A 17,710-nucleotide genomic window follows, 5' to 3' on the forward strand; every position below is an offset into this window, starting at 1 on the left:
GTCAATTAAGTCTGGAACCTCTTTTTTAATTTTTGAACCATAATAGAAAGAAATACCAAAGTTCACACGTGCTTTACTGGTGATAGTAACGCACACATCTGCCCAATTACTGACCGGATAATCCCTTTGGGGGACGGTCCACAAGGAGTCAGACAAAATTCTTAAATAGCAGCATAGGTCAAGTTTGGTATCAAATTAAAGGTCTTACTTAGCAGAGTACAATACCGCAAATTGGACTTCAAAAGGTGGATTCATTTAGTAGTTATAGCTATTTGAATTTTAAAAACAATTTAACCCTCCAACTGGCAGTAAATTATTGTAACTTAATGTAAATTATTAAGTATTACATGTAAACACCAATTTTTAAGTACCTGTAATCAAAGTAAGTGTTCAAAATGTTCCCCTCCCATCATCTGACAATGTAGAAAATATCGAAGCCAGGAATCAATAATATTTTTAACCAATAACACAACTACTGTTAGAATGTGAAAGTGGCAGACTGAGTCAAACACAGCATCCACAGAAACTTAACGTTTGGGCAGGTATTATAGGAAATCAAATTATGGGCCCATTATTTATCAATGGTAATTTAAATTGGTGGACTCGTATCTAGCAATGCTCCCAAAATGAGATAATTCCTGCACTACAAGCTGCTCTTGGTCGACAATTTGAAAGAATTTATTTCCAACAAGATGGCGCGCCACCACACTTTGCTCTCCTTGTTAGAGAATACTTGGAATACAATATTCCTTCACAGATGGATTGGAAGACGTGGTGCAGTATAGTGGCCTGCTCGGTCCCCTGATTTATCTCCGCTGGAATTTTTTCTTTGGGGATATCTCAAAGATAAAGTTTATCGTACTAAGCTTCGAGATTTGGCGCACCTAAGAAATCTCATAGTCCAAGAAGCTCAAGATATTCCTCGTGACTACCTTCAAAATGCAGTGGATGGCTTTTACAACCGCCTAGGAAGATTGCCAGACGATGGTAATATAGGGGAACATTTTGAATTACTTACTTACTTTGAATCACAGGTACTTAAAAATTGGTGTTTACTTGTAATACTTAATAATTTACATTGTTCAATTGTTTTTAAAATTCAAATAGCTATAACTTCTGAATGAATCCACCTTTTTAAGTCCGGTTTGCGGCATTGTACTCTGCTAAGTAAGACCTTTAATTTGATACCAAACTTGACCAATGCTGCTATTTTAAGAATTTTGTCTGACTCCTATGTGGACCGTCCCCTAAAGTGATTATCTGGTCGGTAATTGGGCAGATATGTGCGTTACTATCACCAGTAAGCACGTGTGAACTTTGGTGTATTTTTTTATATTGTAGTTTAAAAATTTAAAAAGAGGTTCCAGACTTAATTGACACCCTGTATATACATAACAGGGAAAAAAGTTACAGACAGATCGTGTAATCCCCCCCCCCACCCCCCCCCCCCCCCACCCCCCCCCCCCCCCACCCCCCCCCCCCCCCACCCCCCCCCCCCCCCACCCCCCCCCCCCCCCACCCCCCCCAAGTTCTCCCTGTAACACAACACCTTCTGTAGCACCTTGTACACTGACACCACCTGAGTCTGCAGGAGAGGTAACGAGTCTCTCTTGTATCTGGCTGACATGCAGTTCTCCCTGTAACACAAACACCTCCTGTAGCACATTGTACTCTGACACCACCTGAGTCTGCAGGAGAGGGTAACGAGTCTCTCTTGTATCTGGCTGACATGCAGTTTCTCCCTGTAAACACAAACACCTCCTGTAGCACAATTGTATTTTTGACACCACCTGGGTCTGCAGGAGAGGTGGCTCTCAGGACCACACAGCCCAAATGTGCAATTATAACTTACCCGGAGAGAAACCACAAAGACCACAAATACTTTACCGATGCCTAAAACGACGAAATCTTGACCACGTTGAAAGCTTTTAACTTCAAGAGGACTGGCAAACCTGTCATCTATGCCCCGACAGCAGAAGATAGCATATAATATTTTTAGCGCTAAAACTGTCCCTATCCTTCAACACGGCCTGCCCTAAAATAAAGAAAAGGCAAAAAACACAGACTTAAACCCAAACACTTTCGCAGATGCAGATGCTTTAAAACTAAAAAACAGTTACCTAAAAGCTCTAAATCATTATGAAGTAACAGGAGACCCTAACGACAAGAGACAAGCCGCTGAAGTGAAAAAAACATATGACTTGAGGCTTAAGTCATTAAGAAAGGAGGCATCTAAAAATTACATTAATGATTCTGACAACAAGTCCAAGGCTGTGTTTGGGATGTTATAAACAATGTAAGAGTCAAGAAAAAACAGTCACATGAAATAAATCTCCAAATAGAAGGTGAAATATAGTCCGAGATGCAGGAAAAATTGCAGACCACCTAAACAAATTCTTCACCAGCATCGCGGAGGAAACCCTTAAAAAGTAATAAAAAGAGATCAAATGCAATAGCCCATTCACAAAAAACATTAAATCACACATTCTCAACCCTGCCTCACACTACTGGACCAAGAAATTAAAGAAAATAGTTAAAACATCTCAAACCAAAAAGTTCTTCCGGCAATGATGAAATATCACCAAAACTTTTTAAGAGCACTGTATCAATGAACTTAGCACACCACTGGTAGTTATATTCAATAAATCGTTTGATCAAGGACTTTTTCCTTCAGGAATGAAAATCTCCAAGGGTGTATCCAAAAACACAAAAAAGGGTTTGCCCAGCCACTGCTAGCAAACTATCGACCGATCTCCCTAATATCAACATTTTCAAAAGCTATGTGAAAGAATAGTCCTTAAAAGACTCCTGGACATACTGCAAACGAAAACTGTCTTCCTCACAAACGCACAGCATGGCCTTTATTAAGGGCAAGTCAACAACAACAGCCATGATTAAAACTCATAGAATCTGTTATTGACGACCTCGAAACAGCGAAAAAACTCTCTACTGCACTTTTTTTAGATTTTTCAAAAGGCATTCGACTGCTTGAGCCATGACCTCATTATAACAAAACTGGAAGCCTTAGGCATATCAGGGAAAGCCAAAGACTGGTTCAAAAGCTACCTAACTGGACGACACCAACTGGTGGAAGCTCAAGCACACAGAAAATGGCATTACCAAACATGTACAATCAAATACATTGCCAGTAACCCGTGGCGTACCTCAAGGCTCTGTGCTGGGCCCAGTCCTCTTCGTTTTATTCACTAATGACAATGCCCCCAACTTCTTCAGGACCACTGTTTTACCATCATGTATGCGGATGATACGACACTGTTACTAAATGACAAAACAACTGATAAATTTAGCCGTTACCGCATACATAGCTCTTAACATGGCCTATCAGTACTGCCATAACAATGACCTGGTCGTCAACCCTACAAAAACTAACCAAGTTGGATTTGGGCACCGAAAACGAAGATGTACCACAGATACCAGGCGTCACCTTGGAAAAGCCAAGTGAAATTTCTAGGCAGTAACTCTAGACAACATGTTATGCTGGACCCCACACATAGAAAATCTTTGTAACAAAAATTAAACACTAGTGTCTATGCAATTATTAAACAAAATTAAGGCCATTAGTGACCCTTAGCAACAGCAAGAACTGCATATTTTGCACTCTTCGAAAACACACTTAAGGTATGGCCTTGCCGTCTGGGGTGCAGCTTCTGCAGAAAACATCGAGAAAATCCTGGTCATCTTCAAAAAAAGGCAGTCAGAACTTTAGCCGGACTGCAAACGACTTGACCAGCTGCAGGGAAGCATTTAAATCATTAAATATCTTAACGATTGTTGGACTCTACATCAAAGAAGTTGTGATGTACGTGGATGGAGAAGATCTCTTGAGAGGATCGGATCTACACACCTACTGCCACACGTAATGCCAACCTCTACAACCTCCCAGCACATCGCCTCACTCAATATGAGAAAAAAAACCACATATAAAAGGTGCTAAATTCTTCAACCGTTCTACCAAGGGACATTAAGAACAGGAGAAGTGGAAGCAAGCTGAAATCAAGACTTCACAGCTGGTTGGCCCGAACGTCCATTTTTACTCCATCAACGAGTTCCTTCAACATGACTAAAACGATTCCAAAGAACGCTTTATCTGTTAAAACATTTCACTGACTCATTTTACAAATGTATAATTTGTATCTCTATGTGATTTGAATTATGACTATGTATAATTGACACCATTTCTGTTCTCAATTGAACATGTTATTAAAGGATGTTTTGATTTGATTTGATTTGATTTGAGGTTTTATATAACATTTAATAAAATGTTGATGAAACAAAATGGAGCAATTAGTGTCTTAGTACCTGTGATTAATTTCATGAACAATTTTAAATCGATTTTGTTTCTGTTGGATTACTAATGTGATTAATTGTACCTCAGAGTGCCTAATGATATTTTTCTAGTCCTGGGAGTTGAATGCAAGAAAGAATGAGAAAGTATGATCTCATATAATGCTGATGAGAGTCTGCTTGGATTACCTTCGAAACAGGCACAATTGTTCTATATAGATTAATAAGACAATAATAATAAGACATTTTTATTTATCCTTCAGCATGTTACATTACATTGCAATAGATATTGTCATTTAGTTTAAACAGTTATTCTCAGTTTTTATTCTTAGGTATACCTAAGGATTAGAAAGTAGATATAATACAAGTACTAATATTCAGATGAAATGTTGTACAACTTTTACAACTTTCTTACTACTTAATAGGCTACAACTTCATATCATATCTTTTATGGCTTTATAATATTCGTCTAATTTATTAGAATGGATTTTCTAGATAGCCAGTCATGTAACACTACTGAAAACTTTTTCTCTGCTAGATTTTGCCATGAAGTTGAAGCTGGTAGACTATTTGTAAATTTTTAAGCCTTGATACTTATGGTAATTCATGGTTCTAGTTAACCTATACCTTGGTAATTCAAGCTTATTACTATTTCTGGTATCACGGTAATGCGTCATGTTTCTTAAAAGGTATTTGTTTAAACCCATTTGCGGCGGATCACTGACGAGCTAGGCTCGTCACGCAGTGGCCGGGCCTAACGGTGACGAGCTCAGGTCGCAAAAGCGGTCTGCTTTTTAAATTTCCCTCCAAATAGTTCTGTCAATGTCTGATAGATCGGGCGCGCGATCGTCTTCACTTGTCAACTAAGAGTGTTTAACAACGGTCTACGTTTAGAGTTTTCAAAAGTTTTATAAATATCCTACAGATCACAGTTGTATGTCGAAGTTGAAAAATCATATTCATATGAGTTTTACTCTCTGCTTTTTTAGCGCTTTCTGATTGGGTGTTTTTCCTCAGTTGTTATTATAATACTTTTGAGGTTAGTGACACAACTAAACGACACAGACGTACATGTTGGTGGGTTTAGTCTAGACAATGGCCCGGATGTTGCAATCGATTCGCCCGAACGCTTTATTTAGACTATGATTCAGATATCATCCCTGCCACGCCGTAACCTTGCTCGCGTGTTATCGTTCCTACATCACGGATACCCCCAGCAGGCCCATGTTCCATCTGAACGAATACCTTCGCAGCTGAATTTTCTAGTATACAATAGCGAGCGATACGATGTGGCGCACCATTGCTGTTCGTTGCGGCCGCTGACCCGTGAATTAATTCGGTGCCAAAACAATACGATCCCGCAATGGGTTAAAATCTTTTCTTAAACTAAAAGTATAAAACATCAAGTATATACAAATTTACAATGGTTAAAATACTGGTTTTTACAAAAAAGTGGGTCTACAATGAGTTTAATGGCTTAAGAGCCAGTTAATATTCTTACTGCTTTTTTCTGCAGGATCAAAATCTTCTCTATGCCTACCCCATTTTCCCCATACCACCTAAACCATATACCTTATAATACTTTCAAAAAATGAGTAGTAGTAGGCCATTTGTACACAACTGGTAGTTACATGATTCCTTAAATTAGCTAGTAAAAATATTACTCTAGAACAATTTTTTTACAAACACTATCAATGTATACATTTCCATGAAAGTTTTAGAATCAATATATTATTCCTAACAAGGTAACTAGATTATTTAACATCATGTTTTATATTTACAGAATCTTAAAGAAAAAACAAGTAACTTTTGAGTTTTATTCTTTGTTTAATCGAAGGCCATTGATTTCAAACCAAGAGGTTTGCCTCCAACAAAGTGCCCTCAGACAACAAAATTAAAGCTGTTCCACATTTTTATGTACATTAAGGAAAGAGGTATCATCAGCGTAAATTGTGGTAAAGTTTAAACAGATTGAAACTTAAGTCATTTATTAAAATTAAGAATAGTAATGGCCCCAAAACCAACCCTTGAGGGACTCCAATATTTTATTTCAACAATCTTGGAATATCTTTCCTCCTATCTCAACTAATTGTTTACGATCTTTGAGATAAGATTCCCAAGACAGCTAGGTTTTGTACCATGAAAAACCGTAAAATTGCAATTTTGCCAACAATACATTATGCTGCCACAGTATCAAAGGCTTTGCTAAGATCACATAAAGTGACCTGAGCTGCACAACCGCCTTCTAAAGTTAATAAAATTTGTTCCACAAGAGTATCTATGGCCTGTACAGTTGATCTTCCAGTGCGGTAGCTAAATAAGGATTATGGGATTCTCCAAAAAATAGTGACAGATCTGAATCTTGAGCACTTTCTCATAAATTTTAGCCAACACTGGTATACATGAGATCGGACGATAAACTACTTGGTTTGATAGGATCCCCTTTTTTGAAAATGGGCACCACTCTACTTAAACTTTAAAAAAATCAGGAGATGTCCCTTCTATAATATTACGATTTATACAATATGTTAGAGGCTCCAATATTTCCAAAACAACTTCTTTTAATAGATCACTGGACATACCATAAACATCTCTCGTTGCTGAACTTTTAAGGGATATAATTATATTATACACCTCATTCAAAGACACTGTACAAAAAAAGTTAAAATTAAAAAAATGACTTCATTGTAGTGCATGATCCAAGACACCTCACTGCTGAACTGGGAGAGAGAAGCATTCATTTTAGAACTGATTTCTTCCACTGAGGTTTTACAAAAACTGTTGAAACTCATCTGGTTGGATATTTGGTTTTGTATTGGTTTGAAGAAGTCTTCCCTGCTGCTCTGTTGATGATGGTCCATGCAGCTTTACATTTGTTTTGAAGAACTTTCAATTATTTCCTCATTTTTCGCCCTCTTGGGCTTCCTTCAAAGCAGATCTGTAATGGCCCCTCAAATTCTTCAACAGAGTTAAAAGCTGATTATTTCCTTGTTTTCTGCACAAGTCTTTACACAGTAAAATATTTTTCTTCATAATAGCAAGCTGTGGTGTATACCAATTCAAAGTTGGCTTACTTTTTTTTGTTAAGCTCCAGATTAGACTTACACACCTTATTTTGGAAAGACTTTTCAAATAAAACCAAAAATGTATTGAAAAATTTTTCAAAACAAATACAGGCAGACTCATTCTGTTGCAAAGTTGCCATAATCTTCATTCGCCAACATTTTTCTAAACTTCACTATTTTGCTTTTTGTTATTGGCCTAAACACAACCTGCGTTTGATTTTTTACCAAACCATTAGTGGACATACACAAATATATTTCTAAAAACAGAGCATCATGATCAGATAAATCTGGTCTCAGAATCTCACACTTATAATTTTGTAAATTTATATTGGTAATTATATTGTCTAAACAAGATTCACCTCGTGTGGGTTTGTTTATTTGTGCAATACATATTATATTGTCTGAGTATATTTAAAAAACTATCAACACTATTTTTTTGAGTTCAAACATCAAATTCTGCATTTATATCTCCACCTATAACAATTTTACATTTTAGGCCAACTATGTATCTTAAAAGCACTTCTAGGGTTTGCAGAAAAATATCAGTCCTTCCCTTAGGTGATCTATAAAGTGAAAACTATTATTACATTTTCATTAACGAGTTCTATACCAGTCACTTCAAAATGGAGTTCTTGACAATACATGCTTAAGTCTAGTGTTTTAAAAATAGAATTGCTCACACCACCATGGTTATGCTGGCTGCGACAAAAAACTGTTTCCCAGTAAAAATGCTCTGGAACCAGAAGCCCAACTTCTTCTGACTGCAACCAATGCTCGGCAATGCAGACCACTGTGCAGTTATTCTTGTTGATCACCACTTCTAATTCCTCCATTTTGCGCTTAATTCCTTGTATATTTATAAATAACAACTTAATATTTGCAGAATTCTTTACCATAGTACGCTCAATAGTATCTATATTATTAGTGATATTCAAGTGATGGCAATACTAACCACATGTTGTATGGGTTTGGCAGGGAGTCTCTACAATCAGACATGTTCTTCTGGCAGGACAGGTCACACCACCAAGAATGCTGGATATGGTGTCGTAGCCACTCCTCAGACTGTGCTGCCTCCTGTAATAGTGACCGCAAGGCCTCAGACCGTGATACAGGAGGCAGTGGCACACTGCTACACCTCCCAGGCTCATGTCTCGACTCTTCCACATCCTCCTCTGAAGAACTCTGCCATAACTCCTCGTCTTCCTTCACAGTTTAATAATTGATGAACATTAATCTTTAAATTCTATCAAACAAAAAATTGTATTAACTGTGCATTTAAACTATATAAGCAAAATGCTGTATGTATTGAGGTCGTCTGCTGGTTGTATTACAGTTAATAAATATCTCAATTAAGTTTATTTAAATTATAGTGAGAAAACGTGTTAAAAAGAGAATTCACTGAATTCTGATAATGGACATGTAGTTTAATAACCAATGGTTAATTTAATATAAAAAGAGAGTACGGTGTGCAACAATTTTTCCTTTCAATATGACTTCTCCATTGATCAAGGACACAGTTGGTAATGACTTTGAGATTAACAATTTGATATTTGCTAAAGTGAAGGAATACCCCTATTGGCCTGCAAACATTCACGAAATTGAAAAGAAGCCATATAAAATTAGTGTACATTTGCATTAAACATGTACAATTTATAGAAGTTTAGAAAAGCTCTCGCTAATCTGCCAGAATGACCCTGCCAGTATAGAAGTTACTATAAGACCAGTTGGAGGGTCAAACAATTTTTACTTTAGATTACTTACACTGAGATCATTCGGACACTGAAACCGTTCATAGCCTTCACTAAGGTAAAGTGGCCAATCTATTTCCTCCTCTTGCACTGAAGGTTTTGAGATAACTCTGTCTACTTTTAGTGCATGTTCTGGTACACTAGTGGGGTTGTAAGATAGTTTCAACAGAAGGAGCAATACATGCCACTGTACATTCAGCTGAAACAGTAACAATACACTAAAAATCTACAATAATATTATATTATCAGTTTAATTAAAACTTGCACACTTAAAAATTAAACTTATAAAAGGTACTTGGAATCAATTACTTGGTTGAGCACTATAATAGTAGCAATATTTTAAGAAAATTTAGTATTCAATTGTTATACATCATTAAGTTTTTCTTATTGTTTAATATTTCAAAATAAAGAAGAAAAATTGATGTTTTTGGGAGTATTTGTTTAATAAAAAAACTTAAAAACTAGTGGTTCAAGTAAAAAGTACGTCTCCCTCTACTGATCAAAATTGTACGTTATTTCTATTTTCATCTAAAAGTAAAAACAACCATAAGAGTATAATCTTTTGTTATTACAGTCCATTATTGTTTGCTAAAATAATAGGCAGTATAGTACATACATTAGGTACTTTCCAATTTTATACAATAAACAAAACTCTAATTTTGAGATGCAATGGATTACTTTATTTCATTAAGCATTAGATGAATGGTTGTAATATTGTACATTGATACTCCTATTCCAGAGACAAAATTACTTATATTCATGGAAAACATTACTTCTATGATTTTACATCCTTTATTTACTTTTATTGCTATCAGGTATATTTTATTGCTAAAACTTGACAATTGAATTGTCTTTTTATATCAAAAACATTTAATGTACTTTTACTAACATTGTAATCTTTTTTTATATTAAAACCCATACATACTCCCAGCACATGTTACAGATTGATGTTTCATAGCACTCTACTATAATCTCTCTACTATGTTATGAAGGGTTTACTATTCTTATCAATCTTTCTTATGGTAATGTACGGTATATACATCCTAAAATTTATAAATAAATAAACATCATTTAAATATTACATAATTTGAAATTATATTTCAATTTCTAAAAAACATTTATTAACCCTTTTAATAACGAGATTGTTTTAAAAATTCCACCCACAGTGCAAGCTGCTGTTATAAAATCCAATACTGAAGGAAAAACATACAAATTTATTTTGTACCATTTTTCCTGATTTTGATTTTTTTATCATAAAAATGACAGATTGTGATTGACCTGTTGTAATTAAACAACAAGGCTACTAAACAAAATTATTAAATATACAATATTACAAAATTAAAAGTCAGGCATGTTCAAACTTTGTTTCTTTTTTCTAGTTCTTCCACCCCAGTTATGGATCATATTTAGTTTGATTTACTAATTAGGTATGTAAACATTGTTTTATTACATTAACAAGTTTTGTTTTTTTTTAAATAAGTAAACCTTTCCTGTTGTTTAACAATGTTTTAACATTTCAACATACTATTACTTACTAAAGCATTTAATACTTCTAAAATATACATATACTTATATTTTGTATTGAAATTTTTTTTAACTAGCAAAACAACTGAGAAGAATTTTTTTACTATGGCTTTAAACATAGTTTTATAAGTATTTGCTTTAGTAAATATAATGTTAAACAAATAAAATGTACAACCTTAAAAGGCACCATTGACAAAAAAATTCTAAAGCCCTATTAATTATTTTTGATTTATGTTTTATAGTATTTAACAAAATTCTGTTATCTGAAAATAATGAATATTTATTTATTCTAGTAAGTTTCATGAAGAAAACTAAGAATTTATCAAATTAATTATGTATATAACTGATATCCTTGTGTTATGTAACACTCTGCCATGACAACTATAAATATCAATTACATAGACTCGGTGTTTCTTACTCATTTTGTTAAATTTAGCAAACAAAACTTACTTAATTCTTTGTGATTCACAAGAGATTTGCCCATTACTTGGTTTCTGCTGATTAAAACTGCTCTAAAAAGAGGAACAGAGATTTGGAATGTGGAACAAATCATCTCAATCTTTTCAATATGAAAAATCATATACCATAGTAATTTAAGCATAAACATACAAAATTAATCTGGATACAAAATTACTAAGGACACAAAATAAAATTTAAAATGTCATGCATCATATAGCTGACATTAAAGATGCTTTCAAATAGGCTTAAATATCATTCATATGACCAAATACTATTTCCAGTGATTCGTAGAAAGTACCAAATTTAAATCAGCTGATGGTTGTAGTTAATACGTTTATGTGTACCTGACAGGGTACACGTGATCTTTCACAACTGCTGTTGCGTACCCCATCAGGTACACACTAGGCTTTTGTAAAACCGCTGTACGCCCGCTGGGGTACACGTTGCTAAGCATTTCCTTGTGTTTTTATTGACTTCTCCTCTTAGAGGTTTGTTGATTTGATACCGTGCTTAAATAAATACCTCAGACTATCGTGTACCCTGTTGGGCGCACGATTGCTTAATTTTTAAGATACCCCTCGGGGTACACACGCAATTTAAAATGTACATTGAAGAAACATATTACAATAAATTGTTTTGTGCAAAATTGCGAAGCCTACATATATTTCTTGTTATACTTAGTCCTACACATTTAATGTAAAAAAGCGATTGTTTTTTGCCGATATTATTGGAAAATTCAACAGAAAATAAAATAAGTCCGGAAATAAGCCAATGTTGTGAACGTGTAAAAGACCTTAACTACAATATGATAATTTAATCAATAATACAACATTTTAATGTAAATTATTTCATACAATTATGCATGTACTATATTTAAAATATCAACAGATGTGGAACATGCCTTTGGTATTTCTTGGAATTTTGTAAGCAAGCTTCACGCCTGTGGCACTAAAAGGGTTAATTAACAAACATTTCAATTTTACATCAACACAGTGGCTATTCGGATTAGCGTAAGAAGAATCTTCCAATTAATTCATAGAAATTGCTGATACTGAATGTCCAATAGGCTAACCCACAAAAAGGAACTAAATTTATTAAAAACTACGAAAGGTGGGCAAATACTTTTTTCCAACTTGTGAAGGCAGCTAAATATTAGATGACCACATTATGATACACAGTATCATCTAATTATCTAGTCATTTTCATTGCTTAGACAGAATATAATTCAAGATAAAACACCTACCTGTGAGTGCTGGCTGGAATCTGATGCAACATACTTATCTACCAATTCTTGAAGTCTTTTCCCTCTGCTGTTCAGACCATGTATTTTGAACTTTTCAACTATACCTTCTATAGACCTCTTCACAGCAGTAATATCAACGGTTGCAAAATTGTGGTAGATGATGTTTGAATAAGCAAATTTGGCTACTTCTTGATAGTTCCTGCTGTCTTCCTATGAACAAACAGGTTTAACATGAATGTCTTACACTTTTAATACAGCCTATTAAAAAAAAAAGTTAAAGTTTGGATAAATGTAACATTCACCCACTACTACAACTTCTAAACTGACTAGAATTGATATTTTATAAAAACTTAGTTTAAATACTGCAATAATATTATTTCTGTCTGTCTGTACTCAAGATATCTCGAGAATGTGATGTCGTTGCCATTATTAGTCATTTTGTATTCGAATTATGTTGTTTGTGTGATAGTAAGCTGTTTACCTATGAACAATATGTGTAGTTTAATACCACTAGTGAATTACAACACATAATCCAATAATTAATTTAATTTTAAGAAGCCTTTCAGAACCAAGGATTCCATCATCAGGCAACTTCACAAAGTTGCTTGAGAAGTCTGACAATAGAATCCTTGATTCTGAAAGGCATAGCAAAATTAAATTAATTATTGGAATATGTGTTGTAATTCACTAGTGGTATCAAATTAAAATATTTTCAATGCTCCAAGAATCTTCAATATGTGTAGTGTTTGATCTATCAAGCTTTTTTATTGTTTTGTCATTCTTATAAGTTGTAGTTACATAATAAGTTAAGATCATCAATTAGAACTTTTTATTTTCTAAAAAAATTATTGCGATACAGATCTTATGCGTACTTTATATTTTGTCCTAATCCAATCTTAATATGGTTTAATATGGTTAGATGAGTATGTAATATTTAGTGAACATTGTAGATGAGTCACGTTCTAAGCGACCTGAGAGAAGATGTATTGCACAAAGAGGAGAGAGATGAGCAGGAGCCCCACCACAGTACTCAATTAGTTTCTGGGGAAGTACGTATAAATTTTTGATAAATAAGTTAAAAGTGACACAAAATTATTTCATGCGTATTATATTAAGTAGAAGCAAAAGAGATAGCGTCTTTCCACTATATGTGCAATTGAAAGTCTTGCCTATAGAACATCTATACGTATACAAAGTTTTGAGAATATTTTATACTAGAAGCGGAAATTTAGGTACAAGTGGTTTGACGTATAAAACTAGAATTAGTGAAAGTAGAATCTTCAGGTTACCTAAAGTTAATAAAGAACTCTATAGACAGTCCATTCAATACGTAGGCCCAAAATTATTTAATCAAATGACTGATGAAATCAAATCGAGTAATAACTTAAAACAATTCTGCTCCTTACTAAAATTCTGGCTATTTACAAAACCTGATATTGCTTTTTTTAACGAGTGTATTAATTTAAGTTTTATGCAACCACCTATTACATTGTTTACATCATTATTATTAAACATAATTTTTGTTATAGTAGTGTGTACGTGTGAATGTATGTTTTGGAGTGTGGATGTTCTATAGTATGCATGTAAGTGTACGTATGTGATTTTCGGATATTTGTATGTAATTTTATGTGATACATTAATTTAATTTTCCATTATTTCAATATATTTGTTTATACATTTTTTTGTAATATTATTTATGATTTTAGTACATAAGATTTTATATTTGTATTTTTTTCATGGCTTGTTTTTTTATTCTTTGCATTGTCTAATTAGTTCCTAGTCACTCTATATTGTATAAACGTCGGCTATTATGTATTTATTTTGGTTGTAGTTTTCTGTAGTCTTGTGCAGACGTCGCGGAGAGCAGTCTGTTGACATTTTAGTTTTTTTTTTTAATGTGAGAGCAAGCTATAAACTGTTTATTTGTGTATTGTGCATCTGTTACACTGACCACCTACTTGTTTTTGGTCAGTGACTTCCTAAGTTTTTTCATTTATTTATAAACATGAATGTAAATGTTGGAAAATAAATATTTATTTATATTTATTTATTTATTTATCTTATATTTTGTAGCTTTGAGTTCGATATGGAATTTTACAATGTTTTTCTTTGTGCAAAAATATGGTGGCCTCTAGCTGAGAGTACACTGTTGTTCCGTTGTTTTAGACGGGTTTAATATGGTTAGATGAGTATGTAATATTTAGTGAACATTGTAGATGAGTCACGTTCTAAGCGACCTGAGAGAAGATGTATTGCACAAAGAGGAGAGAGATGAGCAGGAGCCCCACCACACTCTCCTACTGCCACTCCCCCCCCCCTTTCACCACTTGATCCACTTCTTTTACAAGTTGTTGTTATTATTACTGGGTTAGTAAACCAGAGGTTATGTAACTCTTTGTTCAGTACACAGTTTGAATAAAGTTATTGTATTTCTGTAGTACAAGTTTCTTGTGTCAGCATTATATGTTTTCTGTCTTAAAAATACAGTGTCAATTCCAACAATTTTTAGTGTTTTTATCATATTGTGGTATTTATTTATTTATATTCTTTTAACAGAAATTATTACGTTACATGTGTAGTTGATTTGGCTTTAATTCGACAAACTATGGCAACACCAAAAAACTTCAGTAGTACTTTTGGAAGCCCTCTGAGTAAAAAGGCTGAGGAAATAGTGTAGAAAGTATATTTAAAAGAAATGCGGGTTGAAAATGACAAAGTATAACCTGGCTGATAAAACCAACAAGGCCACTGGAATTGGTACAATGCTCATCAAACAGATCATAAGACAAGGAAAACAGGCACTTGAAACTCGGGGTGAGCTCTCCTTTTCAATTCTTATGGGAAATAAAGGAGAAAGAGCAAAAAGGATGGAAATTGACGACTTCACATGAACTTGTATACACAGAAAAACTGGTACTTTGGGATTATACCGACCACACCAGTATGAAGAACACAAAAGTATAAATTTATACAAACATGATAGAACGAAAAAACAACACTGGAATTACAAAATTACAAACTTGCAAGCATTTCCAGGTATTGTGATCGGTATTGTTGTCGCGCTGTTATCTTATCTTTCTCGAGAATCTCGATTACGGCAGGCCGCGCGGCATCACATGATTTGCACGGTACATAATTGCCTTTCCATTACAATTCAATTTATATTTCTGATCAGCCCCTCTAGAATTTGATATTTTACTGATAGGTACTATCTCGAGGGATGTTTTTCTTTCGTTGACATCAGCGCGGGGCTGCCGAAGCCCGCCAGGCCGATGGCCGGAGGCACTCGCATTTTGGGTGGCGGAATGTGATCAAGAATAAAAACAAGTTTTGAGTGTTTTTTCAATATAGAGTTTAGTTTTAGTTTGGTAATGTTTGTTTTTGTTGAATTTTTGTGTTTGGAGAAATGTAGAGGTAAAACACGGAAGTACAACAAAGCGACGCGACTCTGCAGTCACGTTATCTACTAGACCGCTCGACTTTGACCTCTGTCTGAGGATGGGGAGGGGTTTGCGATAAGACAATTCCTGTTTTATATTGACGAAATATTGTTTTACGCTAATCTAGTAATCAGTAGAAGCAAAATGTCAAATAACGATTCATGTCTGGGTGTGGTCGGTATAATCCCAAAGTACCGAAAAACTCACTAAATGTATAGAGTTAAAAAAGTGTTTCCAACAATGGTAAACATACACATAAAAAATTAGAGGAGGGTGAAATTTTAAAATGCAAAAAATAAATTTTAAGAAAAACCTTACACAATCTTGAGTTTTATTGGAAAAAATGTCAATTTAACAGCAAAATATTGATAGAGAGGTCTGAAATTGTTGCTTGGCATATTAAATACCTCAGACAAATTAAAGAGTACTGAGATGAAGGAAATGTATTGTTCATATTGATGAAACTTACATAAATACAAATCATGTACCTGGAAATTTTTGGAACAATCCAGAGGAGGTGGAGTAGCGGTCCCTGTAGTGAAGGGGGATAGGATTGTCATTGTTCATGACGGAGAAGAGGGGTTTGTAAAGGATGGTATTTTAATTTACAAGCTCAAATTACAAACGGCTGAATATCATGATAACATGAATTTTAATAACTTTTAGAAATGGGTTCACGAAAAGTTGATGCCAAACCTAATGGCCAACAGCGTTGTAACGGCCAACACGTTGGACTCGTACTGAAAAACCCATTATGTGAAATTTGTGGGAAAGAAACAACTGTAACTGTGAGAGGAGCAAATATGGTCATCTTCAGTTTTCCTAATTTTTGTTATAATAATTTGTTTGATCACTGTAAATATTAAATTCATATTTTAATTTAAAACATAGGGTATGATTGTTATTAACCCTCTCCCGGTCACATTAATTTCAGGCGCTCACGGCAGAACGAGACCTATTAATTCGCGGCGGCGCGTTACGGTGAGCGCTCAGCGGCCTATAAAATATTCTACGACATCAGAACCAACAGGCAAAGTGTGAGATGGCCCAAAATCACTGTAAAATAAATTTGGTTCTGTGTAAGTTATTGTGCGAGACCAGGGAGGGGGCATACGGCCGCATGTTTGTCGGCGACAACTAGTCGTCGGCTCGCCCGGCTCAAGGTCAGCAACATTGTTTGACTCACCCGCACTCTCCGAATCACTTTGTTCAGTCAGTAATATATTATCGTCAACATCATTCAAATCACCAACACTTGATGCATCACTAACATCACTAATATCACTATTACTACACACCTCCCGATCAATCTCACTGTTGCGAAGCGAACACCTAAAATCAGCCATATTTACCACTCAACTACTGCCAAAATAATAGATAATAATTCGTTATTATGGTTTCAATACTAAGAAGTAGGACTCCGTATAGGCTAGAAACTGTAATAGTTCAAATTAATGCCGATGGGAGGCAGCACCAGACGGACACAGTTGGTAATGTAGATCGTGGCGATTCGTGGCGTTTGACCTTCAGTGGCTCGGAACAGTGCGTGGCGTTTCATGGCTTGTGACCGGGAGAGGGTTAAGGACTATAGATACTTTTATATCGATTGATAGTCTAATATTTGAGATGCGAATATTAGGTATCGATGACTACATTCTTCGATATAAAAAACCGGGTCCGCTTATCGTACCCTACCCGATTAAAAATATTTTCAAAATGTAATTTTTTTGGTATCAATTTACAATAACGTGACCATGGAAAGGTATGTTTTTTTTTTTTTTCCTGAAAACTACAATTTTTCCTGAAAACAATAGTGAAGAAAAAATTCGTCGGCAACGAAAATCAAAGGAGTTACGATTTTTTGAAATCCTCTGAAAACTCTGTTTTTGACAGTACATCTGGCAATTTTACTGAAATCTAGTACGT

Source organism: Homalodisca vitripennis, chromosome 5 (genome assembly GCF_021130785.1).
Source record: "Homalodisca vitripennis isolate AUS2020 chromosome 5, UT_GWSS_2.1, whole genome shotgun sequence".
Taxonomy (NCBI): domain Eukaryota; kingdom Metazoa; phylum Arthropoda; class Insecta; order Hemiptera; family Cicadellidae; genus Homalodisca; species Homalodisca vitripennis.